Source organism: Anopheles stephensi, chromosome 2 (assembly GCF_013141755.1).
Source record: "Anopheles stephensi strain Indian chromosome 2, UCI_ANSTEP_V1.0, whole genome shotgun sequence".
NCBI lineage: Eukaryota > Metazoa > Arthropoda > Insecta > Diptera > Culicidae > Anopheles > Anopheles stephensi.
In genome coordinates, this window is record NC_050202.1 from 31,154,751 (window position 1) to 31,165,378 (window position 10,628).

Here is a 10,628-nt window from a genome sequence, read left to right on the forward strand (position 1 = left end):
TACGAGCGTGTTACGGTCAACAAGTGGAAAATGTATAAAACAAATGCAAATTAGATTTGATTTGCTACCGGGCTGTGTGTGTGTGCTCTTGTTGCGTGTCGTTCAATTTACTAAGCCGCTAGCCGAAGGAGGAGTAGACACCGAGGATGGGAAATGCATAAACGGGAAATAGTTTTGATCGTGTCTAGGAAAGGAGACGAGAAATGATTCGTATTCGAATTCATCGTTACGAGAAGCAAAGCGGCGAAACGGCCAAGCAGGGCATAAATCATGCGGTGTCACGTGGTGTGTTCATCGCTGAGCCGGAATTTCATATGGAGCAGCCGGGCTGGGACTACCGCTGTTTCGTGCGAGAGGACTGCAGGAGCAGTTTCTTGCTTTATTTTGCAATGTGTTACATTGTAATGATTGGATAGCTAGCTGGGCGGAAGAGTAATGGCTGAATTTCCTCGTGCGGATTTAATGCTTTTTTCAGAACTTCTGTTTGTGGAGAAAGAGAAAGTTATTGGAAGCCAGAGAATGAACATTGGAGTGATTTAATAAGAAAAGTAGTTTTATGTTTTTTTTGTAACAATTATTAGTGACAAGACTATGGAGATGATTTGAACATGGTTATTAAATTGCTATGCCTGCAACATCTTTAGCGAACATAAATCACATTTAAGGACATTTAATGACATGACGTCAAACTTGCATATCTTAGGGGTAAGTTTCGCACTATTAATTTTTTTATGAATTTAATTATCTAAGCTGACATTTTCTGAAAAGGTCATACCTTTTTTTATAATACGTACATCCAATTTTCTTTCCAGTTTGCCATTTGACATTAAAATTGGTGAAGAACATCAAAGGTAACATAAATCTAAAGTTAAAGGAAACTCAAAGTAAAGTAACTCGATAAATTCATTGTTCAAACTTTAACACCTTCTTTGGATTTGACATTACAACCTCGAAAGGGCTCAACCTGACATTTCTATTTCTACGATAGCCCTTCATGGGTCACCCCTGGGATGGGTTTTGATCCCCTGACCTTATAGCACCTTATAACTTTAAACATACATTACAAATGTAGAAACTTGCTTTTTTCTTAGCTTAAATGTCTTGTATCAAAAACTGCGTTTGGTTTCGTCCTAGTTCTTCTTGGATTTTTAAGGATTCATTGAAGTGGCGCCAGATGCTCATACAGAAATGTACGCATACTGTGAAGATGGTTATATTCCTTTAGTAACGCCACATTTGCTGATGATGAAGTTTATGTAAGAGAGAAAACATACTGGCTGCCCCGTACATAGGGCTGACTACTTTCTTCTTCTTCTTCCCTGGCACTACATCCTCGAGAGGTTTCGATCTGCCATTTCTGGCTTTCTTAATTTGACTTAATTTGACTTAATTTTACCCGCATTAAAGTAGTCAGCCCCACGTACGGCAAGGCGGTCTGGATGGGATTTGAACCTCGGTCTTGCCGTGAGAGGACCAGCGCCGTTATCCCCTCGGCCACCGGACCGCCCTTGGCCACAAAGATCTCTAGAGCTTTTAGTGCCAAGGAAGGAAGGAAGGAAGGGAGGAAATTCAGAATAAGCATGTAAAGTCTTAAGACTCACGTGTAATACATGGTCTAGACTAAAGGCTGACAAGGGTTCGTCAGCACTTTTAGTTCAAGGAATTGGTCGCCAAAGGTCTTCAAAAATTCAAAGGAATTGAATATACATATTTTTTTAAATAGTTCTGTTAAAAAAACTGTCAAAATAGATATTTTACAGATAATGTTGACCTTCTCTAGTGCCTATCCATATGCCTGTTCCTATGGATGGGATCATCATAAGCATCATATTTAAACTCGATTCCCAAATTCTAAAACCACCACTATAAACTGTAAACTAGCTCAAAAACACGACACTTTATCGGGGAGAAGCAAGATATTAGGAAGAACTTCTAAGTCGCGTTGCGATGGAAGATAAGGATGTCTGGAAATCATTGTTATGAATTGATTTGTAGAGAAAGTTGAGCAAAAATTCCTTTCCTTTTGCCTCAGCTATATATATATTAAAGAGTGTTTCGTTTCTGTCTCATGTGCATTCGTTCTTAAACTGCCTGCACACACAAAAAAAAAGAAATCTCCCCACGTGGCTCTTGGGTGACTGGGAAGCTCGTGTCCTTAAAGCAGCGGCTAAGAGGATGAAGTTGCCCGACTATAGCTCCACAACTCAAACCACAGCGCAAAGACGGAATCATACCGCATAACGGCATTTTTAGTGCAAAAGTGTCATGCTGCTAGACATGGTACCCCGGGCACGCTTCTGGATGTTCCCATCGTCCTAGCGTCCATAGCGCCCAAAGCGCCATTGGCCTCAGATGAATGTGCCATAAATGCAGATAACAATAAAACTTTCCCTCTCACAGACACGCGTACTGCCACACATACACACACACATAGTTGCGTTGAGGAGTATTTCCTGCTCCTGCCCCGAACGCAACAAGGAATTGGAAAGGACTATCGCCTTTTTCCGCACCGTCGCACGGGAGAAAGTTACTACTGCCGCGGAAAGTGAGTCTTTCTGCTCTTTCCTGCTCAACGCAGAAGACAAAAACGTTCCTAGTCGCAGTAATCGTCCTTGCCGTCCTGTCGCAGTCCGGCAGCCACATCGGTCATATCCGCTTCGCTATAAGAGTTCGCTCTCCGGCCATTTCCTGCCAGTCGTCTGCATGCGTTCGTTTGCGAATCGAGTTAATCATTGCAGTGGTGCAGATGGATGGCAATTGATCCATCTGTCCTAGTAGCGTATGGAGGGGCATACCGACTGTTCGCACTGCGTTTGACCTTCGTCCAGTGTTTCATCAGACGAAAAGCATAAATTCAAACAAACCCGACTGAGAAAAACAAAGGATTCCATCTTGTGTATGTCGTAGAAGTGAATCCGGATGGAGCATATAAATTCTCTTATTGCTACGATCATTTTCAATCAAATGATTCCGTCAAAGGAATGGGCTATCCGTGCGGTTTCGAAGGGATGCGATTCCGGGCTTTATGGGACCCGCTAATCGACTTGACTGCAGTTTGTATATATTTTTGCATAGTTTTTCTAAATTGTACATTAGTTTTTCATGATGGATCAGGATTTTTTTTATCAAGTTTTTTTAAAGATCCACATTGCTTTATGATTTTTGGATCCTAGGCACTTAGCAGCTCGGAACGATAGAGCCACCGGACTCCTGAATTTTCTTAATCAATTTAATCAGCATTTCCATTCGACGCTGTGACGAGAAGATGTTGTATCAGCAATCTATAAGTGTCTCACCATCTGAAAAACTCAGGGACGGAGCCAACAGCTCGAACAAAGCTTTAAACGCAGATCATCGACTGTTTTGGTCATGGCTGCCTCAAATATATTGATAACGATATAAAGTTTTAACTATAACAGATATTAATTATTTATATTTCTAGTAAGACGGCTTGACGCCGTATTGAGTTTTATGATAGATAAAATAAAAGAAAATATTGATTGTTGGTTGAATAGTTAGCGCAAAGAGTTTTCGCATGAAAGCCTCTTAAGCATTTGCCACTGAGGCATTGCCAATATCAGTCACAGTCGAAGAGACTGTCAAAAGGGTCTCATAATGCAAACATCATCTTCCGGTGGACTTCAGAGTTGAAGAGTTTTCGTCGTATAAAATTCCATCCTCGGAGAGACATCCTCGTCTACCAAGAGTCGTTGAAGATGTCCTCATCGTTCAAGACAACCGAAAGTCCTCGTCGTAGAAGAGACCTCATCTACCAAGAGACCTTATTGAAAAATTAAAATTGTAGGTACAAGTTTTTAAATTTGAATAAAAAATCATTCTCACATGAGAAACTATGCCAAACCCTCACAAACTACAAATTATTCTTTAAATATTTTAAAATAAGTTTCTGTGAACAAAATCCCATGCGAAATCTCCTCCTTTTATTGACTAGCAGAACAACTCTTACCTTACCGTAGCTTCTTCAAATCATTCCTGCGCTATGCGCGAACGATACTCCTGGCACCGTACGCAAACGGACGCAAGCGATCGAGTTAGATCGATTCTCACGATGACGATCGTCTGTGGGATGCCGCCCAGTCGTCTCTCTCTCACTCTTGCCCTTGCTTGCTGTTGTGTGTTTGTTTGGTTTTGCTTTTTTTGTAACCCTCACCACCAAGAGTCTTTTCCAATCTGCCGAGTTGGGAAACTGCCGAGCTGAATTTCAAAATGAGCTGTATAATGATTTTGTAATGAATCCATTTTTTTGCCTTTCCCTGCGTTACTTCCCCATGGCTACAATGGCTGAGAACTGATCGAGGTACGACGATTGACGGATTGACTGACGAACTTCTTCCTGCGAGGAAACGCGGTATGATTGCAGGGAGAGAAACCAAGAGCCAAGGTAAACAATTCAGAAAAAAGGCCCCCAAACGGTACGTTCGTAATTCGTTCGCTTTAGTCTTCAGTTTGGTGTTTTGATGTTCCCTGTGAGCCGAAAGGGAATGATCAGCCGATCGTGGGTTTGCTCTGGGAAACGGTTCGGTGTCTTCCAAATTGTAAGATATTCAGTCAACAGGAAGATAGATACAAAAAGAGCTTTAAACCGTACCAAGTGTTTGTGATATTACTGAATATTGTACCGTCAACTTTGGCCTTCGTAAGTCGCACACGACCCTGTTGATCAGTTCGTTGACCCCCGGTTATGATGGACCCCCACGGAAGGAAGTTACCGTAAAGTCAGGAAGTAAGGACCGGTATGGCATTGATCACACGACACCAAGAAAGCGATCTGGTAGCTCAAGAAATGCCAACGAGGGATAGGGCAGGAACCGTATTCATCGGCACCATTAATCATCTTCCATCTTCAACCTTTACCGCCTGTTGCATGCGGATGATCAGGTGTCCCGGGACTCTGGGGCACTCGCGTGAGGAGCTAAAGACAACCTCCAGCCCAGGAGGTCCAGCTATTGAGGCGTTGAAAACAGAGGCAACTGCAGCCAAGCCTCGGCACGCATGATTCGATAAACGGTGTAATTTTGCATGCAAATTGTCACCACAAACATCAACAACCGAAGGGAGCACGGCCGACTCTATGCACTTGCACCGGAGAGCAGGAGGGCTCTTTATGCACACAAACCTACCATAGACAGGGGCGCCGCATAAGACCTACGGCTCGTACCGGGGAGCGGGAGGCAATCAATTTACAATTTTATTGGATTATGAGAGCAGCGCCCTTTGTCTGCCCCCGTCACCGGTACTCTGGCCAGCAATCGTGCGAGAGTTCCCATTCAGAAAGAAGCCCTTTCAGCGTGTGCTCGTTATCGGAATGGCTTCGGAAGGTTTAAGAGGTTTTTGATGGCGAAAAAAAGGCAAGCAAAAATTAGACGCTATGATACATGGCTCTGATTACGTGTGTGTGTCTGTTCTGATTCAGCCAATGCATTGCAATGATACAATCTTTTCTCCGCCTCCCGCCACGTGAAGGTCATTGCCCGGTACCAGGCGTACAAACTTTGGATCGATTGGAGCAGCATCGGGTTCGGAAAGTTGACGGCACTTATCGCTCGCTTCCGGCGCGAAACCGTTCGGTGGGAAAACAACACCAAATAGCAGATAAATAAATATTGCGAGTCGAGAGTTTTTCACGCGAATCGTCAAATTTTATGAGGATTGCTATGCGCCTTAATGGTTGGCAGTTTCCTTCTTTTGTTTCTTCCGTAATGGTTGTAGCGTTGGGGATGAGCAGGATGTTCGAGAGATACGATAGAACCGTTAAGAACTTGCACAAGTGAGCGATAAGTTCTTCTGTTAGTTTAGGAAATGTATTCTTAAATCGAGTAATTTATATTTCATTTCTTGTCTATGGTGCCCTTTCATGCTTTGAAGAGGAAAGTTTTTTCCAACAAATCTGAATATTTCTAATAATATAACTATTTTATTCTCATCGTCGAGGAGACCTTATCTAATTGATAAACTTTTCAGCCAAAATGGCTTCATAATTCAAACCTCATTTTCTAGAGACGAAGACGAAGAGTCCTCTTTGTCTAAGCACCATTCAACGAGAGGTATTCCAACCGAGGCGGTCTCGTCATGCAAGAAAGCTAGTCTATTAGAGACATTCTTGTCTGCCAAGAGACCTGATAGTTTAAGAGACCTCATTTACTCAGAGGACCTCATAAACGAAGAGTTTTACTCGTACAAAAGTCATCTATCAAGAGACATCCCAACGTAGATGGTATCATCATCCAAGGCAGATTGTTTACTAAGAGTCATCCACGTCTAACAAGAGTCCTCATAGGTGAAGAGTCCTAGCCGTCAAAGGAGCCTCATCTACCATAAATCTTCATAGCCGAAGAGTTTTCCCCGTACAAAATGCATCCCATCCGGCCTCGTCATCCAAGGCACCTTGTCTACCAAGAGACATCTTCGGCTACCAAGAGTCCTTATAGATGGTGAGTCCTCGTCGTCGAAGGGGCGTCATACTACAAATGACCTCATAAGTGAAGAGTTTTCTTCGTACAAAATTTATCTACCAAGAGACATCCCATCCGAGGTGGCCTCGTCATCGAAGGCAGCTTTTCTACGACATCTACTTATCGACAGAGAGTCTTAGACTATGGGACATCCTAGTCTAAGACATCATATTTTCGTCGTCAAATTAGCCTTATCCTACAAGAGACCCAATAGTCCAAGAGCCCTCACCGTGAATACACCAAAGACATCAAATTCGAGTTGCACCTATCATTCAAGGCATATTATCTTCCACGAGAACTCGTCGTACGGCGTATGCCGTCATACCTAAGTTATAAAATATGAGATCTCGTCGGAAGAAGGGACCTCGTCTATCTAGAGACTTCTCAATGGAAAGTCCTCATCGTCCAACACAGTTTTTCTTCCAAGAGACCTCGTCGTCAAAGAGGCCTCAACTACAAAGAGTCCTCATAGCAGGAGAGTCCTCGCCTTCGAAGGAGCCTTATCGACTCATAGTTCAAACAGTCGTTGAGTAGTTCTCGTCGTCTAAATTTCATCTACCAAAGGACCTTGTTGCCTTATTATTCAAAGGGGACTTCATCATTTATAGGGACTTCTCGGATTCCATAAGCCTCTTATATGTGAATTGCAATGCAATGCTAGATCATTTATGATATAAGCCTTCTAAATAAACTAAAATAGCTACTATGTCTTTCCCGATGAGAGATCCTTCAGCATGCCCTGTATTCTGAAGCTCGCACCTAAGCATCTAATTTCTCTTCAGCTTCTATGAAAAGATATGACAACTTCAAAAAGAGCTCAAACCAAAGCTTTTGATCAAAGTTTGGAGATTTTCTTGATCATCACTGATCATGATCATGATCGCTGATTCAGAACAAAAAAAATCAACCTACCTTGTCAGTATTGATATTTAAATATATTTTTAAAACAAAACATCCAGTTAGCCTTTCAAGCTTCTTGATCCTTCTCCCTTCGCCCCGTACCCGCAAACAAAAAAAAAACCGCTGAAAACCCCATCTCGGCGAAGCGTGAAACTGTGTGGGATGTGTTTATGCTTTACACATCTTGAAAATCCCGCCAAATGAACCGGTGCGCACGATGCCAGTTTACGAGCATCAGTCGTGCGCCCCGGCTGGCGCTCGGCACCGTCGTCCACCCACTCGGCAACCGTCACTCATTTATGATGGGAAAAATTGAATTTTATGCTCCCATTAAAACTGTCTCCCAGTTTTTTTTTGTTTTGGATCGCTTCTGTGTGCCTCGACCAAACGCTAGCGCCCTAGGGCACCATTATGGTTTTTCGCCAAGCACGACCATTGGATCGGTATGCGGGGGCTAGGGAAGCAAAAGATGTAGCAAAACACAACAACAACGCACGTTATTGAACTTTATTTTCGCTGCTTTCCTTTTCCCCGGGTTCGGGTTCGGGGAAATGGGCTGCCGTTGCCTGGCCGTGCCCGGGCTGTCACCCACCGATCTGACCTTCGCTGGTTCTGATCGGTGTGCAAATGGGCGGAAACGAATCGTCTGTCTCATTATGCACACACCACAACGCGGTCGGTCGGACGCGCGCATCACAATCCCCTGACGGCGGTGAAATTTGACCATGGACTTCTAATTTGAACTCTTCTCTCCCACTGGACTCGCTCTGTTAGGGCAGAGCAAAATAAAAAATAATTAAAAAAATTAACTAAAAGAACCCAACACATACTGTATGTGTGTCGGGGGATAGTGCACCGCACATTTCCAGCAAAACTGATTCGGCCCCCACACGCTCAATTGCCAAACGATGTCAACCGAATTGGCGTTCGCGATCGCGGCCCGTTTAATCTGCATCGACGGAAACGGATTCCGGGAAATTGATTTAAAGTTGCGCGCCCCTTAAATCACCCTCCGGTTGTCCGCCTCCTTCCACCTAATAATTGATCAAGGGAGCAAGCTCCCGGTCGTTCAACTGAATTCTGTGGAAATTCAATCCACCCAAGGGTTTGCTTGCTGGAAGTCGAAGGCCCGGGAATGGGCCATTGGGGTGGCAGGCCGTGCGGTATGGGAGCTTAGGGTCACCGCAGTGTGTGTAGGGATCGCGGTCTGTCGCATAATGATCTCTTTTCACCGACAGAAAAACAATCCATTCGACAACTTTCTCTGTCTCTGGAGTCGGACGCTTGTTGGTGTCGTGGTGGCGTTGTCATATTTTTAATGACCTTTTTAGGTCAGCCTTTTCGTACCTTTTTGCACCGTTTGACCGGTTGCAATTTGATAGCCTAATATGGCACACCAGCTACACATTAGGAAATGCCGGACGAGATGTCCTTTCAGCCTTGCGTTCGAGTAGTTCGGTTCGTGCGGTACGCTACCGGTGCTAAGGCTAGCTAGGCCGTTGATGTTGACTGTTCGAGATCGGCATGATTTTGCCGTTGTTTGCTCATTTTGGTGTTTCCTCATTGCGGTATATCCGGTTTTGGATGTTTGCTTTTGTGCATTAGAATTTTTTTCCCCCGTCGCAAGCGGTTCCTATTTGATGAAAAGAGGAATGATCTTTAAAAAAGGCTGATTATTGCGGTTTGTTTATTTTTTCTCCATCTTACCGAGGGAATGAGATTTAGAGGAGCATTAGAGAAATGAATTGCTTTCGAGATTGCATGAAATGTGCAATATAAATGCACATCATTATACCGGAAAGCATCATACAACGACAACTTCAAAGTGCATTCGAGAAATAATTAAATTCGCGATTCTCAATAAGCGATAATACAAAGTTTCTCTAACAAGTTGTTACATTGTGCTAAATCGTATCATCGTTCACAGGTTAAACGTTTCTGAGGTGTGTAAAATGAGTAATAAATACAATCCGAAATATTACACTGTTCGAGATGACTTTTTTGCCAATACACCAACAAATAACGAATGGTTCCAGAATGCTTTTTTATTGAATTTTCGAGAACGGAAATCTCTCTCTCACTGTTTTCAGTTTTGTGCATCCATTGCATTTGCATACCATGTGCCTAGCTACCCGGGAGGAAGGCTACCAGAGCCGAGGGGGAAACACTTTTTTGTTATCGGCCAGGCGTGACATCAACCAGCTAGCGAGCGATTCGTCACAATTTCTATCGTTTGTCGATAGCAACTATCTTCAAACGCCGGTGCGCCGTGTTCTGCCGTGCCATTCCTTTCACAGCATCCACCGGTCACAGTGAGTGTGCGAAATTTTGCGAGCGAATGGTTGCGATAATGTCTAGGTCACTAATTTGTTCCTCCTTTCCATATTTTAATGTGGCATAACGGCGGAAACTGTTTTCGAAGTGGCATCAAGGCATTGACTTTTTATTTAACACTGAGAAGTACTTTTTCAAAAATATTATTTAATATTAGAAAATAACAATTAAATTTAAAGTAAATTTAAAAAATTTCTTTGCATTCGAAACTATTACTTGAAGTATTAGTTGAATTGCTATTCATTATAAAAATCAAATTTATATATTTTTTTAACTTGTTTTTTCGGCAAAATTTTAAAACTGAAAAGCTTTTGGTTAATATAACTTAAAATACATTTTATTAATTTAGATTCCAAAAACGGTTCGTTGCTCATGCTTCTGAGGCATGTAGCGCAACATTTTCGAGCTCGTGCGACGTATTAAAGCGTGCAGTAGTGTTGCATAGAGATCTCGTCTCAGAACGTGGCAGCAAGAGTCCTTGAACTGTGTGAAATTCAATTACGATGTTAATGAGAGGATCTGATCTGTTGATTTCACTGTAATCATTCACATTTTAAAAACTGACTCTGAATTATTACAAATTTATTATAAAAAAGGTATTATAAAAAGCTTTCCAAGGATATTAACTTGTAGATCTTCCAGAGATATTAACTTGTAGATCTAAGGTTAAAAATATAATGGTATTTAATAAGGAAATAAAAAGTAAATTAGTAATATATTTAAAAATATATTTTAAAAAATCTCATAAATTTATGTGTTTGTAAATAAATAACTTAATATTACGAAGGGATTTGACAATACGGCATCGGTCCGTCATCATAAATAAATAATAAAAAATTAAGAAGAGATTAATAAAACAAATATAAAGTAATAAATAAATTTAAAAACTAATTTGATAAACTATATAAGTATATGAACAAA